The sequence below is a fragment of the Fukomys damarensis genome, unplaced genomic scaffold, assembly GCF_012274545.1.
Source record: "Fukomys damarensis isolate Sample0158 unplaced genomic scaffold, DMR_v1.0_HiC HiC_scaffold_9, whole genome shotgun sequence".
Lineage (NCBI taxonomy): Eukaryota > Metazoa > Chordata > Mammalia > Rodentia > Bathyergidae > Fukomys > Fukomys damarensis.
In genome coordinates, this window is record NW_022900921.1 from 282,123 (window position 1) to 300,389 (window position 18,267).

At 45.6% G+C, this 18,267-nt stretch overlaps 1 non-coding gene across 1 annotated transcript; it reads right to left on the reverse strand.

Annotated features, from left to right (window-relative positions):
• Positions 1-8,780: 8,780 nt before the first annotated feature.
• On the reverse strand, positions 8,781-8,914 carry LOC117285393. Its single transcript, XR_004516446.1, has one exon. It is a non-coding gene; the product is annotated as a small nucleolar RNA SNORA70 (small nucleolar RNA).
• Positions 8,915-18,267: the final 9,353 nt, after the last annotated feature.

The following is an 18,267-nucleotide window of genomic DNA, read 5'->3' on the forward strand; positions in this document are numbered from 1 at the left end:
AAAAAAAAAAAAAAAAAAAAAAAAAAAAAAAAAAAACAATTACCAAAAAATTAGACAGTGAGGTCTGGGGATTTAGCTCAATGTATAATTATACCAAAACATTACATGATACTATTAAGTATAAATTCTATGTTTGTATGCATTTATTGAGAATTTTAAAAATAAAAAATTTCCTAGTTCCTTATATGTTCAACAGCCACATACTGTCTCCTGCACATTTTTAGTATTACAGTATGGAACTCTAAATTTTGTTTAAATACTTCAGAGAATGTTGGCTTTTTAACTGTATGTAGATAAGTTCCTACTTGCTTTCTGAAGGATATTGTTGTATTTTTGGGTCAGTTTTCAAAACGTTTGCAGTGGTAGTCTATCCATCCCATACCAGAGGCTAACTTGGGACTGAATTGTGGTCTATCCTGTAGGTCAAATCTCAAAACTATCGATTTGATGTTTGTGGTCAGATCCATGCACAAACACCCACAGCTAAGGGGTGAATCTCAGAGTTCATACACAATTTATGTGGGGTCGGGGATTTAGCTCAGGAGTTTTGCCGCCTGCCTCACAAGTTCAAGGTCCCGAGTTCAATACCTGGTACCAAACAAACAAACACAATTTATGGGAATCTGCTGAATTTTTTGAGCTCCTTCTTCTCCGTAATCCTGCCAATATTTTCCCCCTTCTAGTCTCCTCCACGCTCCATCGACTTCCTGGGTTTTTAACTGCATTACTGGGATTGTCATTTTCCTGCTTGGTCTTGTACTTCCCACAGCCCTGTCTGCTCTGGAACCAACCAGTGAGAAGATCAAGGAGGTATAAGCCGCAGCGATTCTCGCTACATTTTTGAGTTCACAGTTCCTTTCCACAGAGTTTTAGGTACCTTCCCAGCTACCACTGTTGCCATAGCTTTGTGGGACTGCTCTGAGGGTGGGTGGAAGAGATGATGGAAACAAACATTTTCTCCCGCACTCTGTTACACATTCCCATTCTTCGCATCAAGAGTTTCTCTTACAGCTATTTCTGTTTACGTCCCGGACTTACCTCTTGATTTCAGGCTGTGTTCGAGTTCAGACCAGGCAATGGCAAAGGGAGATAAAGCAGGGCATGGAGTCAGTGTCGTGCTGGTATTTAACGATCTGTTTTGTTTCCCGCTACGACTTTTTTTTTTTTTTTTTTTTTTGGTACCGGGGATTGAACTCTGGTCCTTGCGCTTGCAAGGCAGGCCACCAAACAGCTGAGCTAAATCCCCAGCCCCTGATACAACTATTTTTAACAGTCTATTTTTAGAGGCCTTTTCAGCTCACAGAAAAATTGAGCAGAAAGTACGGTGAGTTCCCATACACTTCCTCCCCCTGCCCAGCCACGTGTGTAGTGTCCCCACGCCACCGTCCTGTACCACGGTGGTTCGAGGTTACAGGCGGTGATATAATCAGTGAGCGGCCATCCACGCAGCTCATCACCCAAAGTCACTGTTAGCATGAGGGCACTCGGTCCACCCTGCAGATACTCTTCAGGCTGTAGTAAATGTGCGGTGACCTGAGTTCATCGTTATAATACCACACACAGTAGTCGCAGGGCCCAAGAGTCCTCTCTGCTCTGCTCTTCATCTTTCCTACCCCAGTCCCACGCAACAACTGATCTTTTTCACTGTCTCCATAGCTTTTCCTTTCCATAGCTTTGTATAACGAGTCGTACAGGGTCTGGCTTTGTCAGGTTGGCTTCTGCTTTTATTTATTCCTATGGATTCTGGTTCCTCCACGGCTTTCCATTCCCTTAGCTCCTGATTTTTAGCCTTGTCTGTCACATCATTGTCTGGATGGATCCGAGGTCATCCGTGCATTCATCCACTGAAGTAGATTTTGGCTGCTTCTAAGTATGGGTAAGAATGGAAAGAATATGTGACAAACATTTGTTTTTGAGTGGACAAAAGATTTCTACTCATTTGAATGAATACCAAGGAGAGCAGCTGTTGGATCACACGGTAAGAGTGTGATTAGCTTTATGAGAAGGTGCCAAACTGCCTTTCACAGTGATAACGCTGGCCGTTAGAGCAGTGCAAATTAAAAGAGCTCTGAGATTCTATCTTACTCTGGAAAGATTGGATGTCATCAAGAAATCAAATAACAGCAAATGCTGGTGAGGCTGCAGGCAAAAAGGAACCCTTCTTCGTTGTTGGTGGGAAGGTAAATCAGCACAGCATGATTTCAGCCCACAGTTGGCCGGTTTCAAGGCAGGGTAGTAGGCAAGAGGTACATCACAGAGCAGGCAGCAGAAGGTAGCAAGCAGCAAGCAACAACAGCAGCCCTCTTTTAGTGTCTTATATTTTATCCAAGCTACCCACTCTTAGGATGGGTAGTGCTCACATCCTTAATCAATCCCAGCATCACATCCTTGGTCCCAGAAACATACATCCTGGATCCAGCCACCTCCACAAAGCTCCACCTATGACTGCATGAAGCTCCAGGGGGAACATCTAGCTATAAGCTATAATACCGCTCCTGGTTTTTAAAGCAATGGCTTCCTGGGTCTTTGTTCATTTTACTTTTCCTTCTCTATTTTATATTGCCTAAATAGTCCATTAAAATAAAAATATAAAAACTTAACAAAGAAGTAATTTTCATGGAATCTCTCAAGGAGTCCCCTACCCCATCCCATTAATTGGCTCTGGGAACACATCCAGTGGCTGAGGGGTGGACCTCCAAAAAAATGCAACCGTGTCCCAGTCCCTGGAACTCGTGAATGTTGCCTTACTTGAAAAAAGGTTCTTTGGAGACTTAAGCTGAAGTTCACAAGAGGAGGAGGTCATCCTGAATTGACTTTAAAGTCAATAATAGATGCCCTTGTAAAAACACAGGAGGTCACACACAGAAGAGTAGGTGAGATGAAGCTCGGGTCAGGTAGATATTGGAGTGAAGTGGCCACCACTTAAGGAAGCCACCAAAAGTCAGAAGAGGCTAACTTTAAAGGTCTCCCCGGGAACCCAGAGATGGAGATAACCCAACTAAAACCTGGACTTTAACTCCTGACCTCTGTAACTGTTAGAGGACAAACTTCTGTTGCTTTCAGGCATGGGCTGGTGGAGACTGGTTATGGCAGCACTGGGAAACTAATCAATCTTCAGAGAGGCGAGACTCTCACAAATCCAAGAAGCTCAGTCCAGAAGTCAGCTCCAGGCAGCTTGACGAACATCCCGCTTCAGTCTGCTGTGGGAGAGCGGAGGTGCACGGAAAGATGAAGGCCTGTGACCAGGAGGGGTCCTGTGTCCTCCAGGCAGGGATTCCCGGGGAGCTGTGAAGCAATGTCTTGATTTTTATTCCACTTACTATTGCATCCTTTGGCATATATGTGCATCAGCCAGGGTAGAAGAAGCTGTGCTCCAGGAACCAAAACCCTTAATCGTTAGTAGACTACAGCAGTAAGGGTTTATTTCTTCTTCAAGGTGCATGTTTACAAAATTATCTAGGGCTTCTGCTCCATGTTTTCTTTCCCAGAACTCAAGATGAAGAAACAGCCATCATTTCCGTACATCATTCCACCAGTCACCGCAGCAGAAGGACAAAACTTTGGCAGATTCCACATTAGGAGTTGAATGCTCCAACTCATTTGTCTGACCTGTTAGTCATGCAATCTCACCCAAACAAGGAGGACGGGAAGTATGATCCTGTCATAAACGATATAATGACAGCACAATTCCTGTGAGATCAAGGCCTCTCTGTCCCACAGATCTCTCTGTGATCACTGCCTAGCACAGGACCTTGCTGAGATTATGTTCAGGGGCTGTTGAATGGCTATAGGGACGGAGGGGAGAAGGGAGGGAAACCAGATCCTGACACATAGAAAGTGTCTGAGACAGTTCTCCCAACAGCACTAGAAAGGGCACACGGTAGCAGCACTACGAAGGTGTGCTGATGAGATTGAATTTTCATTTGTGTCTCTTCCGGCTTTGTCATGCAGCTTTTGGTCAAGGTTACAAAGTCTGCAGTCAGTCAGGGCTGGGAAGGCAGCTCAGCAGCATCGCAACTGCCTGCCAAGGTCGAGTCCCTGAGTTCCACTCCCAGTACCAAAGAAAGAAGAAGGAGAAACAGAAAGAAGGAAGAAGGGGCAGGGGAGGAGAAAAGGAAGAGAAAAAAATACTGGAATGGGAGCAAGGTTTGCTCTTGTGAAGCTGAACTGAGACACAGGGTTGACTGCAGACACAGACAAGGCTGAATGTCAGGGTAAACCTCAGTGCTAAGCTCCATGCCGGGCCTGCTCTTCCTTCCTTACCTTTGGTGAGGGCCCAGGAGACTTTGGAGCTGTGTCTCAACCGCTCAGAGCCTGCCCAGTCCTGCACGACATTCGTGCACACTTGCTCTGGCAAGCTCATTCCAGACTGTATCTGCGACCTGCCTGTGTTTCAGCTCTCCTGGCTGGCAGCATAGGTCTATGACCCCTCTTTTGTTTCAGTCTTATTCTTGGATTACTTACAAATTGTAGCTTGCAAGCGTCAGAGACCTACTCAAAGTGGTTTCTAACAAGGAGTGCGAGTGGATGGTTTGATCCAGGGTCCCGAAACGGCATTCTGACTCCAGCTTTAATTTTCCCTGTGTCAGCCTCGTTCTCATGCTGTCTCTTCCCCACTGTGCAGTCCTGGCCTGTGAGCCCAGGTAGGTGCCAGGCACACAGTAAGGGCCGAATTCCTTCTGGCAGAGTGAGCAGGACTTAGTGCTCCACAGTCCATCCTACTCACAATTCCAGGAGTAGAGTAACTCTTTCCAAACCACAGTCCATAGGGCTGACTTTCATGAGTCTGACTTGGGTTTGGGTCATATATTTGTCAGAGTAGGCGAGACTTTGCCATGGTAACGTAAATCCTACAACACCCGTGACTTAGAGTAATAACACTCTCCTGTTTATATCATCCAGTGTGCTTGGAGGTCGGCAATTTTGTTTCAGGTAATCACTAAGATATCCAGGCTCCTCTCACACTGGGACCTTACCATCTTCAATGTGAAGACTCATGGATATTATGTAGAGGCAAAAGAGAGATATCATCATTGGAGGATGCATTGTGTGCATATGTGTGTGTGTTTGTACTCAGGACCTTGAGCTTGTGAGGCAGGCAGCAGAACCACTGAGCTAAATCCCCAGCCCAGGAGGGTGTGCTTTAACAAATAAAAAAGTAGTATTCTTCATTTCTGTCCATATTTCATTTCCTAGAGCTGGCTCTGGGGACAATGGCCTGGTTTGGTGATCACGTCCTGTGGTGTCTTGCTGCAGGTCAGTGAGCCTCCTGCCCCATCATCCTGCTTTGCTTGGCTGGGTCTGGGTTTCATGCTGAGCCTGGGAAGGGATCTGCCCATCACATGGTGTAGGCTGGCTGTGGAGGAGAGCCACTTCCATCCAGAAGTGAAGACCCTGCTGTGGTGTGGACGGGGTTTGTCCCCCCAGGGTTTGTTTGTTGGAAACTTGGTTCCCAGTGGAGGCTGCTCAGCCCTGGGGAGCTAAATAACCTCTTCTCCTTACAAGTTAGCGCCCGGCTATTTCACTGAAGTAACACAGTGCTGACCAGCACAGTGCCTTCCCACACAGAACGGGCGCTGGGCAGGCGGCAGCGATGACACCACTGTCCTGCTCCTTGCTTGTTTCCTCTGTACCCCAGCCAGGTCCAGCAGGTACTTTCTGAGCATACTCAGAAGCTTACGCTGGCGAAGGGGTGTGGAGCAACTCTGGCTTTGTTTACATTGCCTCCAAATAGGTTTTAGATTCCCCAAGGTTTATCAAAATCTAATTTAATGAGAATATTCAAGGTTTGTTTTCCTAACAGAGACTCTGGACAAACAAGAGATTTGCACTTATACGTTAAATACCCTTGGGACAGAGATTTAGCTCAGTTGCACCAAGCTTTCCTCACCAGCACAAGGTCCTGAGTCCGATCCACGGTACTGCAACAAATAAATAAATACCCTTACAGGATTCTGTATAAATTGGACATCCCTAATTGAAAAATGTGAAATCTAAAATGCTCCAAAATCTGAAACTTTTAGAGTTCTGAAAATGAGACCACAAGAGGAAAATTCACAGGCCTTGTATGATTGGCTGCAGTCAAAAGACAGTTGCCCTGATAGCATTGTATAAAATTATCTTCTTCCTTCACATACGAGGCATATATGAAACACAAATGAATTTCAGGTTCAGATTTGAGTCCCAGTCCCCCAAATCTCATTATGCATATATAGATTTCCAAAATCCAAAACACTAGCCGTTGCAAGTATTTCGGATAAGGGATACTTACCTTGCATTTTAATAACATAAAACTGGAGTATGCAAATTGCAAGTGTCATTGTTAGAAAACTTGGAAAATGGAAATGAGTCACCACCTTTTACTTAGATGTGATCACTAACAAACGGCCCACAGCTGCAGCGGCTTTCAGCAGCAAGGGGTTTGTCTCCACTAGTGTTTCATGGAGACTCAGGGAGCCCATGGGAACACTGTTCCTGTTGCAGGGAATACAGAGCTGGCTGAAGAACCTGATGGCTTCTCTGTTTCCTTTTTCTGTTTCTTCATTTTTTGTTTGTTCGTTTGTTTTGCTTTCTAGCCCCTGTGGTACAGGAGATTGTGCCCAGGGCCTTCCTACTGAGATCCTCCAGGCCCTTTTATCTTTGATTCTAAATTGTGAGCCACACCTTTGTGCATAACAAGCAAATGCGTTAGTGCTAAGCTACATTTTTATTTTATTTTAAGACTGGATCTTGGCAAGTGCCCAGAATGGGACTGAGCTTGTGTTTGCCCTGCCTCAGCCTTGCACAGTGCAGGAATACAGCGTGAGCCACCTTGCCCGGCCGCATGGTGACACTTTCAGAGCTCACACTCCTTTGACCGTACCAAGTCCTACAGCCAAGCCCAGGGTCAGGAGAGCGGAAACGTATCCTTCCGGAGGGGCACCGGAGTCACAGACAACTTCAGGGGCCTAACACAGGGAAGAGGAGAGAGAAATACTGGGGACAAAACAGTTGTATAATGAGTATGAAAGTTAAATATTATCGCAATCTCGTTACTCAGAGAGAACCACTGTTTACCTCTTGGTGTATATATTTCAGAATACAGACACCCCTCAGTACTCAAAACCATTTGTCTCCAGGACCACCCTCCTACCCTAAGAGCACCCAAATCTGTGGGTGACCAAGTTCCTCTTATTAAATATGCTGGATGTGCAGGTAACCTATGCGAGCCTCATATATAAACATATATAAAATCTTTATTAAGTTTATTGGTACATTTTAGGTATACAGTAAGTTACATTCATCATTGGGATCTTGTACCTTTACATGACTTATCTTGGTCCTTATTTTTCCCCATTCCCCAGCCCTCCCCTTAGTCCCTCCACCCTTCCCTGTTTACAAAAACATTGTTTACGTGTTTTTCCTTTTCACATATTTTTTCTTTTCCCTTTTCCCTTTCCCCCCTCCAGATGACTTTTGACACCTAATATTATATGAGTGCCACACGGACATACTATATTCTTTAAAGAGTAATGACAAGAAAAAGTCTTCATGGGTATAGTACAGATGCATGATTTTTTTTTTTTTTTTTTTTTTTTTTTTTTGTACTGGGGATTGAACTCAGGTCCTTGTGCTTGTGAGGCAGGCCACGGAACCACTGAGCTAAATCCCTGGCCCACATGATTTTTTTTTAATACCATGGATAGAACTCACACCTTTGTGCATAACAAGCAAATGCTCTAGTGCTAAGCTACATTTTAATTTTGTTTTGAGACCAGGTCTTGCTAAGTTACCCACGCTAGCTCCAACCTTGTGAGCTTCCTGCCTCAGCCTTCTTTGTCATAGCTGAGGTTATAGGTCTGTGGTACTGATCCCAGTCGAAGAAATTTTTAACAAATATTTCTGAGCCATAGTTGGTCACATCTGTGGATGCAGACCTGCAGGTGTGGAGGATCCACTGCAGTTTTTAGCCACGTGTAGCCAAAGTATCTGTGTAGTCATGCTTTGCACGAAAAATTCAAAACATTCAGACTCAGATAACTGAGCAGCCAGCATAGTCAAACCTCAACAGATGAGCTATTCATCACCTTGACCAAACCCAGCCAAAACTATCACCCAGAACAGATTGAAAAAACAGATTAATTAACTTGACCTTGTTAAGTGCTTCCTGTATGTCAGAAAGTGATATTTTGTTGATTTGATTACATAAATTGCATATAAAATCTAACTTCATGTAAAAGTATGTTATTTCCTAAACAATATCTAATTTCTACATTAAACATATAAGGATAATTTTTCTGTTTTGCTAAAAACTTGATAAATGTATTTCAGTAACCACGTGTTTCTTCTATGATTTATAATCACCATACAGCCCCAGGCTCTAGCTCTGGGTTTATTATTATAGGAATCTGAACAGAAGGGAGGGCTTATTAGTGGGCACGTGTACGGAGGGGAGCACAGTGCGGAGGCTGCTGCCCGTCCAAGGACTGCCCCCGGGGATTGTTCGGCCCCATCGCCATCTGAGACGAGCTGCTTCTCAGCCACTGGGTCTTCAGATCCATTGGTGTTGAACTTACTGGAGGCTCCCTTCTTTAGTATCTGGATCTTCTGTGGCAGGCGAACCGGAACCTGGCCCTGTGGAGGGCTCCAGTCACACACTCTGCTGCAGCTTGGTGCAGCACCCAAGGTGGCTTGGCCAAAGTGAACCACCACGCCCTAGGGTTCCCCAAATGACATTGCACCTGCCCAGGGCCTAGATCGGGACCGGTCCACCGTCAGAATAATGAGCATCCATTGGAAAGGGCTAACTTCAGGGTCCCTCGGGCCACAGAAACCCATAAAAGCAACATATACTACCAAAGAGACTGCTGTCTGTAGCCACAGCACATGGAGTCCCCAAGAGGGAAGTGGGCACAATCAGTGCAATGGTCTGCAAAAGACTTTCTAAGGCTTCTAGTTTGCCACAATTGACATGTGCTTGTAAGGGAAATTTCTTTTTATATGAGTGGCTCATAGATAAGGAGGGGTTTGTTAAGGCGATTTGGTCACAAATTATGGAAATCCAGATGATGGAAAAAAGTTAAATCTGCTCGTTACCTACCTTCAAGAAATAATCATGTGGCTATACATTTTATATGTGTGTGTGTGTGTGTGTGTATTAATTTATTTTTAAATTCATTATTTCAAAGTTAAAATTGTTTGGCTAATTTTTTCCTTATGCCTGAGACTCGGAGGGAACTAATAAGATACCTTATGACCATGATGAAGACTCATGGTGCATCTCATCCCAAAATTACAGTGATGTGGACCCCTCCAGCCCTGCGTCGGTGGCCTCCAACTCACCTCACTAATGTCACTGACTGTGCTGAGATGGGCACTGGCCTGTGTCCTGCTGGCAGAGACCCTGGCTTGAATGCAGGTGACGCCTGGGGGCACTGTCTAGGCAGCAGGCCAGCCCTGAGGGGCAAGGTGCCTGGGGGCTACACTGGTTCAGCTGTGCCTATGTGACAAACAGCACTATTCTGAGACCCGGCTCTGGCTCAGCCCTGCTCTGGAAGTGCAGGAGCTGCGGAGGCTGCGCCCTGACTCTTGGCTCCTCCTGGTGCACTTGGATGTGCGGAAAGTCTCGCACCTCATTTCGTAGGAGGGCCAGACAGTGATCTCCCAACTGTGTTTCTGGAGAAGGGTTCATATCCAGAATACACAGAACAACAAAAACTTAACTACAGAAACCTGGTTTTAAAAATGAGTGAAGGACTTGAAAATACATTTCTGCAAAGATGTACAAATGTCCACCAAGCTATGGAAAGATGTTTACTATCACTAATCATTAGGGAAATGCAAATTAAACCCGTAGTGAGACACTGTCTCACACGCGTTAGAATGTCCAACACCAGTAAGAAAGCAAAGAACAAGTATTGAAGAGGATGTGGAAAACTGGAGGCCTGTTCACCGCTGGTGGGAAAGAAAAATGGGGCAGCCATTGTGGAAAGTAGTGAGGGGCTTCCTGATCACACTAGGAACAGACTGCTCCACAGTTCAGCAATTCCACTTCTGGGACTATGCCCCAAGTCATTAAAAGCAGGATCTTGAGGAGGTTTCTGTACATCTGTGTTCAAAGCACCATTAGTCCTAACAGCTAAAAAGTGGCAGCAACTCATATCCATCCAGGGACAAATGGACCAGCAAAACTGAGCCTGCACTCACAGTGGACAGACACCCAGGCTTCACAGGAAGGGTGTTCGGACTCGTGCTGCGGTGTGCATGAACCTTGAGGCCATGGTGCAAGTGAAGAGAGCCAATCGCAGAACCACAAGTATTGTGTGGTCGCCCTTGTGTGAGACATCAGGAGTCGTGAGATTCCTACAGACAGAACGCAGGTCAGGGGGGGTTATGGCGGGGGAATAGGAAATTGCTATTTAATGTTTGTTGAATTACAGTTTTGCAAGATGAAAAGAGTTCTGGAGATGAACGGTAGCTGTAATTGCACAGTATTATGAACGTATGTACTTAGTACTACAAACTTTATTAAGATGACTTTATAATGTATACTTTACCATAATAAAGAAAAAGGCAGGAGGGACAGGGATTTACCTCAGGGGCACCACTGCCTGCCTCGCAAATATAAGGTCCTGAGTTCAATCCTGGTAAAAAAAAAAAAAAAAGAAAGAAAGAAAAAGGCTGGAACTGGGAATGGTGTCACATTCCAGTAATCTCAGCTACTCAAGGGGCTGAGACAGTTAAAGACCAAGCCTGGGCAATTTGTTTTTTTGTTGTTGTTGTTTTGTTTTATTGGTTTTTTGAGACAGGGTCTCACTATGTAGTTGAGACTGACCTGGAACTCACTATGCAGCCCAGGCTGGTCTCAAACTCACAGCGATCCTCCTGCCTCAGCCTCCTGAGTCCTGGGATTACAGCATGCACAACCACACCCAGCTTTTCAGCCTAGGCAATTTAACAAGACCATGTCTCAAAATTTTTTTAATAAAGGAAAGCAAAGAAAAAGTGAGCTGGAGATGTAGCTCAGCGCTAGAGTGCTCGCCTACTTAGTGTGCCACCCTTGGGTTCAATCCCCAGTACTGGGGGAAAAGATCAGAGAAAAGTTTTGGGAACAGCAGTGATTGTTGCACAGCTTTTACATTTGGAACATGTACAATATTTACATTACATTTGGATGTCATTAATACCACTGAATTGTGCACCATAAAAAAATAGAATACTGCAAAATAATTGTTGTCACTTCTGAACTTAGGGTGTAAATGATCATGGCTCTGTCTCCCTTGCTGATGAAGCTGGGGCCACCTTGGGAGTTGCCCTGCAGAGAGGCCCTGGGACAGGGAGCTGCAGTCCTTGGTCTATCAGCCAACAAGTTCCACCAAAAAAAGTGGGTGAGTTGGAAGTGCCTACCACTCAGAGACTAAGAAACACTTGCTTTCCTTTTCACAGAAATGCTTTTTAATATCAAGTACTGGAAAGCAATGTTCTATATTTTAGTTCATTTTCTGATGCTGTAACAGAATGCCTGACACTAGGCGATTTATAGATTTTCTTTTTATCTTTATTAAATTTGTTGATACGAATTAAGTATACAACACAGTTACACTCATCATTGGGATCTTGTACCTATACATGACTTATCAGGTCCTTATTTTTCCCCATTCCCCAGCCCTCCCCTCAGCCCCTCTACCCTTCCCTGTTTACAAAGACATTGTTCTCATGTTTTTCCTTTTCACGTATTTTTTCTTTTCCCTTTTTACCTTTCCTCTACCCCTCCCACTTCTTCTACTCTTTTAGACTTTTTTTCTATTACAGGATATCAATTATGCATTTTAATCCTTATTTACACTTTTACTGTTTCACCCAGAGAAACTATTCAGTATTTACACATGTGTAACTTATTAATTTCATTTAAGACTATGGCCTCGATGTGCACCCACTTAGCTATAAATCTCTCTGGTTTCTCATTCTTTATGGCTGAATAGTATTCCATAAAAAATCCTCTTTACTCAGTCTCCAGCTGATGGGCAACTGGGCTGTTTCCAAGTTTTAGCTGTTACAAACTGTGCCACTGTAAACATGGGTGAGCATATGTCGCTGCCGTATGATTCTTTTAATTCTTTTGGGAAGATACTCAGCAGAGGGATAGCTGGGTCAAATGGGACTTCTAATCCTACTTGTTTGAGGTATCTCCATACTGATTTCCACAGTGGTCTGCACTCCAACCAACAACGAAGAAGGGCTCCTATCTCCCCAGAAACGGGGCTGTGGTGTAGCTCAGTGGTACAGAACTGAGTCGGTCCCGTGTCCCAGGACTGAGGGAGGCAGTTAAGGAGGGTGCAGAGAAGGCTTTGAGAAGAAAACAATGGAAGAAACCAGAGAGACACAGATGGACGGATGACAGGTAGACGAACAGACAGACTTTGGGAAGAAAAATGGAAGAAACGAAAGGCGGATGAGTCAGCACAGCCAGCTTCCAGTTGGCCTTTTGCCAGGCAGCCCCTTCCTGGCCTCCCTGACTGAGGCTTTTCCCTTCTCTTTACGGCAAGCTCCTTCAAGACACACCAGGAAAGTCTCTTCCTGTCCGAAGCTCCGCCGACCCACAGGAGAAGAAATCCCTCTTTCAGTGGGCGCCCTGGGACCTAGGACATTTCCCACCACCTGCCAGTGGGCCAGTCTGCATCGCAGGACCACATCCCCATCAGCACCCAGGTTGAGACCTAGCCCAGACAGGGGCTGGTGCTGCTCAGACGTGGCTCACAGGGCAGAACCTGCGTGTCCTCCCCGAGCAGCCTGTGAGACGCTGGCCTTGCGCAAGCTGCAGGCCCACCCTTGGAGAAGCACAGCCCAGTGGCGTCAGGGCCATGCGTAGAGGCCCAGGGGACGGGAGGGGCCGGCCTGACCTCAGAGGGGTGTAGACAGGGAAGAGCATGAAGTCATGCTTGTTTATGACGCCGGCCATTTCCTCCCGCTGGGTCATACGGCCCTACTTGCCTGCTCAGCCAGCCTCTGACTTATTCCCTGGCATCTCACACTGTCACTCTTGCCACCCAGTTTGGCAGGGACAATAGGGTCAGAGCGTTTTGTCTGCAGTTTGGGATAACGAAGTTCTGGGATGCACACGGGCCTGAGGGTAAGCACCAGAGAGGAGGTGGAACAAGATAGCCTCCTGTTTCCCTGTTGAAAATGGGAAGGAGCCCCAATTCCTCCAGGGCCAGACAGAGGAGATAGATGGACTTCATGCTCTCCCTGAAGCCGTTCACATATTCAAAGCAGTTACAGCTCTGTTGCTGGCCAAGAAAGCCACTCGGTGCTGGGGTGTGTGCACACACAGGTAAACAGGCACACACACACATGCATGAATGTGTGAGCTGTGTTCAATCTGGTGCAGTCAAGACCACTTTGTGGTCTTTGGCAAAGAAGTCTGGTACCTGGGGCACAACCTGCATGTCCCCCCAGCAGCCTGAGTGCCACCACTGCCCTCCCTCAAAAGTGCACAGCCCGTGGTGCCAGGGCCATGCGTAGTGACCCACGAGGGGCCTGTCTGACCTCACACCTCCAGAGCAGGCTCTTCAGACAAGGCTGAGAGACTAAGTCAAGTTCTTTAAAAAAGCAGAAACTTACTGTCGTCAAAAAGGAGCCTAGCTATTCTGAGGCTTTTATTTTTTGTTTTTTGGGGGTTTTTTGAGATACAGTTTGTAAGACCTAAAGTCTCACTTCCACTTCACGGAGCGTGAACAGCCGAAAGGCCTCCACCATGCTGGGCCCTAACACGCAGCGAGGCTCCGGGAACACGACGGAGAACCGAGAAACCCAGGAAGGAACACACCAGGCTAGATGGTAAAGAGACCTTTATTAGTCTGGCCAGACGGCACTCCCGGAGCCAGGTGGCTCAGAGAGGCAACTGCTCAGGGGCTGAGGTACTTTTTATAAGGTTTTTCTAAACAAAGAGTCAGGGAATTCACAGAACAAGACTGCAAACACATCGCTTATCTTATGCAGGAAATGTTCTACGGTCACCTTTTGTCAAACCATTTGCCCCTGGGTGGGCTGTTAACCAAGGTAGCAATTAGCATATGAAGAAGCACAGTCTGGCCTATTAGCATGGAGTCACTTTAGCCTATTCAAGTCTTACAAGTTCACTTGCAGTAAAATGTACACATCTTTTTTCTTTCTTTTTTGCCTACCACACAAGTGGTAGGCAAGCACCGTACTACTATCTCCAACTCCAAAACTCACAAATCCTAGATCCTAAGGTGGTGATTTTTATGTAGGTCTACCATATAACCTCCACCCAGATCAATACAATGTTTCCCTTACCCGGGAAACGCTCCCTCAGGCCCAGCCCCTGGTCCATAGCCACATAGGTAACTACTGCTCTGACTTTTGCCACCCATCAGCAGAGACCTGGGGCTTCACAGACTGGAATCACACATCGGACTCTTCCCTTTCTCCCAGGTAAACGCCCAGCGACGCTGCCACCCGTAGAAGAGCAGCGCATTTAACTTCACGAAAAACTGCAGGACAGTGTCCAAAGTGGCCACACTGCCTCGCTCTCAGCCAGCCTCGCTGCAGGTCCAGACCCTCAGTATCTCTGTGGACATCAGGTTCTGTCTGTCTCCTGAATCGGCCAGGGTAGGGGACATGCAGTGATCTGAATTCATATCTTCCTGGTGATGAATGAAGTTTTTTCTTTTTTGGCAGGGGCAAGGCTGTCATTTTCATTTTGATGAGTTCTTTTTATTCTAGATAGTAGTCCTATGCCAGATATATGTTCTATGAATGTTTCCTCTCAGTCAGCAGCTTGACTTTTTATTTTCTTAATGATGTTTGTTGATAAGCAAAAGTTCTCAGTTTTAGTGAAATCATATTTACCTTTTTTTCTGTGCCCATTAGTGCTTTTTATATTCAGATTTTGAAATCTTTGCCCTGAGAGCATAAAGATATTTTCCTGCATTATTCTCCAATTTTTATTGTTTTGTCTTTCGTATTGAAATTCATGGTCCACTTCACAGTGCTTTCTCTTGCGGTGGAAGGGGTCGAGTCTCACTGTATTATGTGACTTGCTAGCTGCTCTTCCTCCATTTATCAAAAAGTTCTTCCCTTCTTATTAAATTACACAGGAACCTTTATTGAACCTCAAGTGACCACACATATGTATGAGTCAATTTCTGGACTATTTTTTCCAATGGTTTATGTTTGTCCTCACAAACTCTGCAGTGTCTTGGCTACTGCAGCCGTGCAGTAGCCCTGGTAATCACAGAGGATAAATACTTCATATTTGTCCTTCTTTGAGTTTGTCTCAGCTGTGTGTATTCCCATATGTGGAAAGGGAACAGCAAGTGAGCAACTTAGAGAAACGTTATCTCAAAAAAAAGAAATGTTGAAGGTGTGGTAGAACGCCTCAGGGTCCGATCCTCAGGGTTGCAAAACAAACAGAATTGGCCTGTTAATTTCTGCTAAGAAAAAGTCTCCTGGAATTTTCTCTTGAATAGCATTAAACCTCCGGAACAATTTAGGGGAAAATGACACCTTACCAAAATGTTTAACAGTTCCCAAAACTAGGATATTGCTCTATTGTTTGGATCTTTATTAATTACCTTTAACAGTGCGCTAGGATTTTCAGGGTAGAGATCTTGTACAGCTCTCATTAAATTTACATGTGCAGCCATGCGTGGCGGTAGATGTTGGTACTACCAGTTATTTGGGAGGCCGAAGTAGAAAAATAGCTCGAATGCTTGAGTTTGAGTTGAGCCTGGGCAATAGTGAGACTCTGTCCCAGAAAATCCTTTCTAAAAATACTACTGTATGGAACACTTTTTGCAGCATTTTGGTCTCTTTCTAAGGTATTTGTCATCTGCTGTTCTCACTCTCAAATGTGGTGTATGTATTCTTAATCCCTTAAAAGGGAGCTGGTCAATGGCCGATGACCACCCTGAGTCAGGGTGTGACCGCAGAATGCTCAGGCATAGTCCAGGCTCTTGTGTACGAGGAACAGAGAACTGTCTGGGTTACACGTGGTAGCAAGTAGAGAGCACCTGCATCTATTGAATATCGTGGGAAGTGGTGCTCAGGGCAAGTCTGGGCCACCAACAGCTAAGGCACAAACAGAAAAGTGGTCCAGGGTGACAGGAAAGCAAAAGCACAGCACCCAGGTCCTGACATGAAAGAACCGGGCTCTCAGAATTGAGAGGATCTGCGCCTCAGCCCGGGTACCTCCCCTGAATCTCTGGGTGTGATTGACAAGCATGACTGATGGGGTGTGCGCTGTGCCACGGGCTCTAACACCATTGCTTGTCCCACAATTCACTCTGATCTTAATTACATGCATGACATGTAGTTCATATTTAAGAACCCTCACTGAGGTCAGAGTCCAGTGAAGGTGACTGAGGGTCAGAGTAGGGGATTCAACGCCCTCCTGGGATTTTGTTATTTTATTTTCTCCCTCTTTTAGGACAGTGGAAGGAGGCATGACCGTACAGTGCTGTTTAGAATGAAATGGATGAAAGGAAATGAGTCCCTCAGCTCCACTGATTCTAAGTATACCAAGGGGCCAGCCTATTCCCATTACCGAGTGCAACACACTCCTTTCCTGAGCAGGGAACCCTAGATGCAACATCTTTCCATAGGAGAGAAAAGTCGTGCCAGCCGTCACTGTGACCAACATGCTTATGGCAGTTTCTCGGTGGACCCCAAGGTGGCTCCACCTGCCGTCTCAGAGTGCGATGTTCATTGAAACAAGAAGCTTTGCGACTGTAATCAAGGCAAAGATCCTGAAATGAGGTCACCTGGATGAGCGTAGGCTCCTAATTCAATAATGGATGTACTGATAAGAGGGAAAGACACACAAAGAGGTAAAGGCCCTGTGAAGATGGAGGCAGGAATGTGTCCACAGACAAGGACAAGCACGGATTGCCCACAGTGACCCGACGGAAGGAGACAGGCAGCTGATGAAAAGGGTCCACTCTGAGGACACCCTGATTCAGACTGCCGGCCTCCGGAACTCTGGAGAGTAAGCGTTTGGTGTAAGGTATCCAGACTGCAATCATGTTACAGCAGCCACCACCAGATACTGACACGGCCACGGACCAGGGGAGTGCCCAAGACATTCCAGAGCGCTCCTGACAGAATGAAGAGCTGCACTTTGAGGGTGCAGGCGGAAAGTGCCCCTTTCTCTTACAACACTCTTTTCCCCCGTGCTGTGGGGACCACCGCTGTGCCAGCCTGGTGACCGCAAGCCGGGTCCCTGAACTGGGATTCCTTAGTGGACAAATGGGGCCTCGTCAGTCCCTCACCTGTACTGAACCGTGTGTGCCCCTCCTCCAAGGCTGGAGAGGACCTGCCCCATCGTGGCTCCTCCTGGTTGTGGGAGAGTCCAGATGTTAATTGTTTCCTCGGCCAGGTGCTTCTGGGTTCTCCTGCCGACACCTGTTGGGAAAGTGTGCGCTTCAAATTGGCAGCACCTCCTAGGCTGGCCGGAGGAGACCCCTCACTGGAATCTCAGCTGCCAGGCTTTCTAGGTCCCGACAGCTCCAGGCAGCCTCCTTCCAGGGTCCAGGCGCCCAGGGGAAGCCCACAGCTCTCGCAGAGCTGCGCTGAGAATGCAGGCCATTCCCAGCATGCTGTTTTCATTACAGTGACTTTAGAGTAAAAGCATCTGGAAGGTCAGTCCCCTGAACATTTTACTTTAATGATTTCCTTGTATTGTTACTCTTTGCTACAGACTTGTAAACCATTTTGTCTAGTTTGCCTTCTCCCTCCTCATCTCTTTGCCTCTTCCTCCACAAAGGCAGAACGCGTCAAATTCAAGCTGTAATATGGGGTGTGTGTGTGTGATATTTTCATACTACATTTTACCCTCCGAGAACATGATTTTTCTTCATGGGCTCAATTTCCATTCAATCTTCCATTCAATTTCAGTTTTCTCATGTAGGTTTGCATATTTTAAAAATATAATGCTAGGATTCTATAGTTCTTGTGAATGCACTTTTTTGTATTTCATTTCTAACTGTTTTAAAGAAGAGTACTTTAAAAATATTTTGTGGTATGCTCTGGGAGCAAAAAGAAATCAACAAATTTAAAATTTAGTATATTCAATCACTTTAAAAGATTTTGTCAATCCTAGAAATTTATTTCCAAGGTGTCATAAATTTTCTACGTAAACAATAATTTCATGAAAACATTTTATCTGCCTTTTTCCCAGATATAACTGGAGTGTTTTTGCACTATATCTTTAGGTAGCACCTTCAAAGTAGTGTTTTTTTTTGTTTTTGTTTTTTTTTTTTTTTTTTT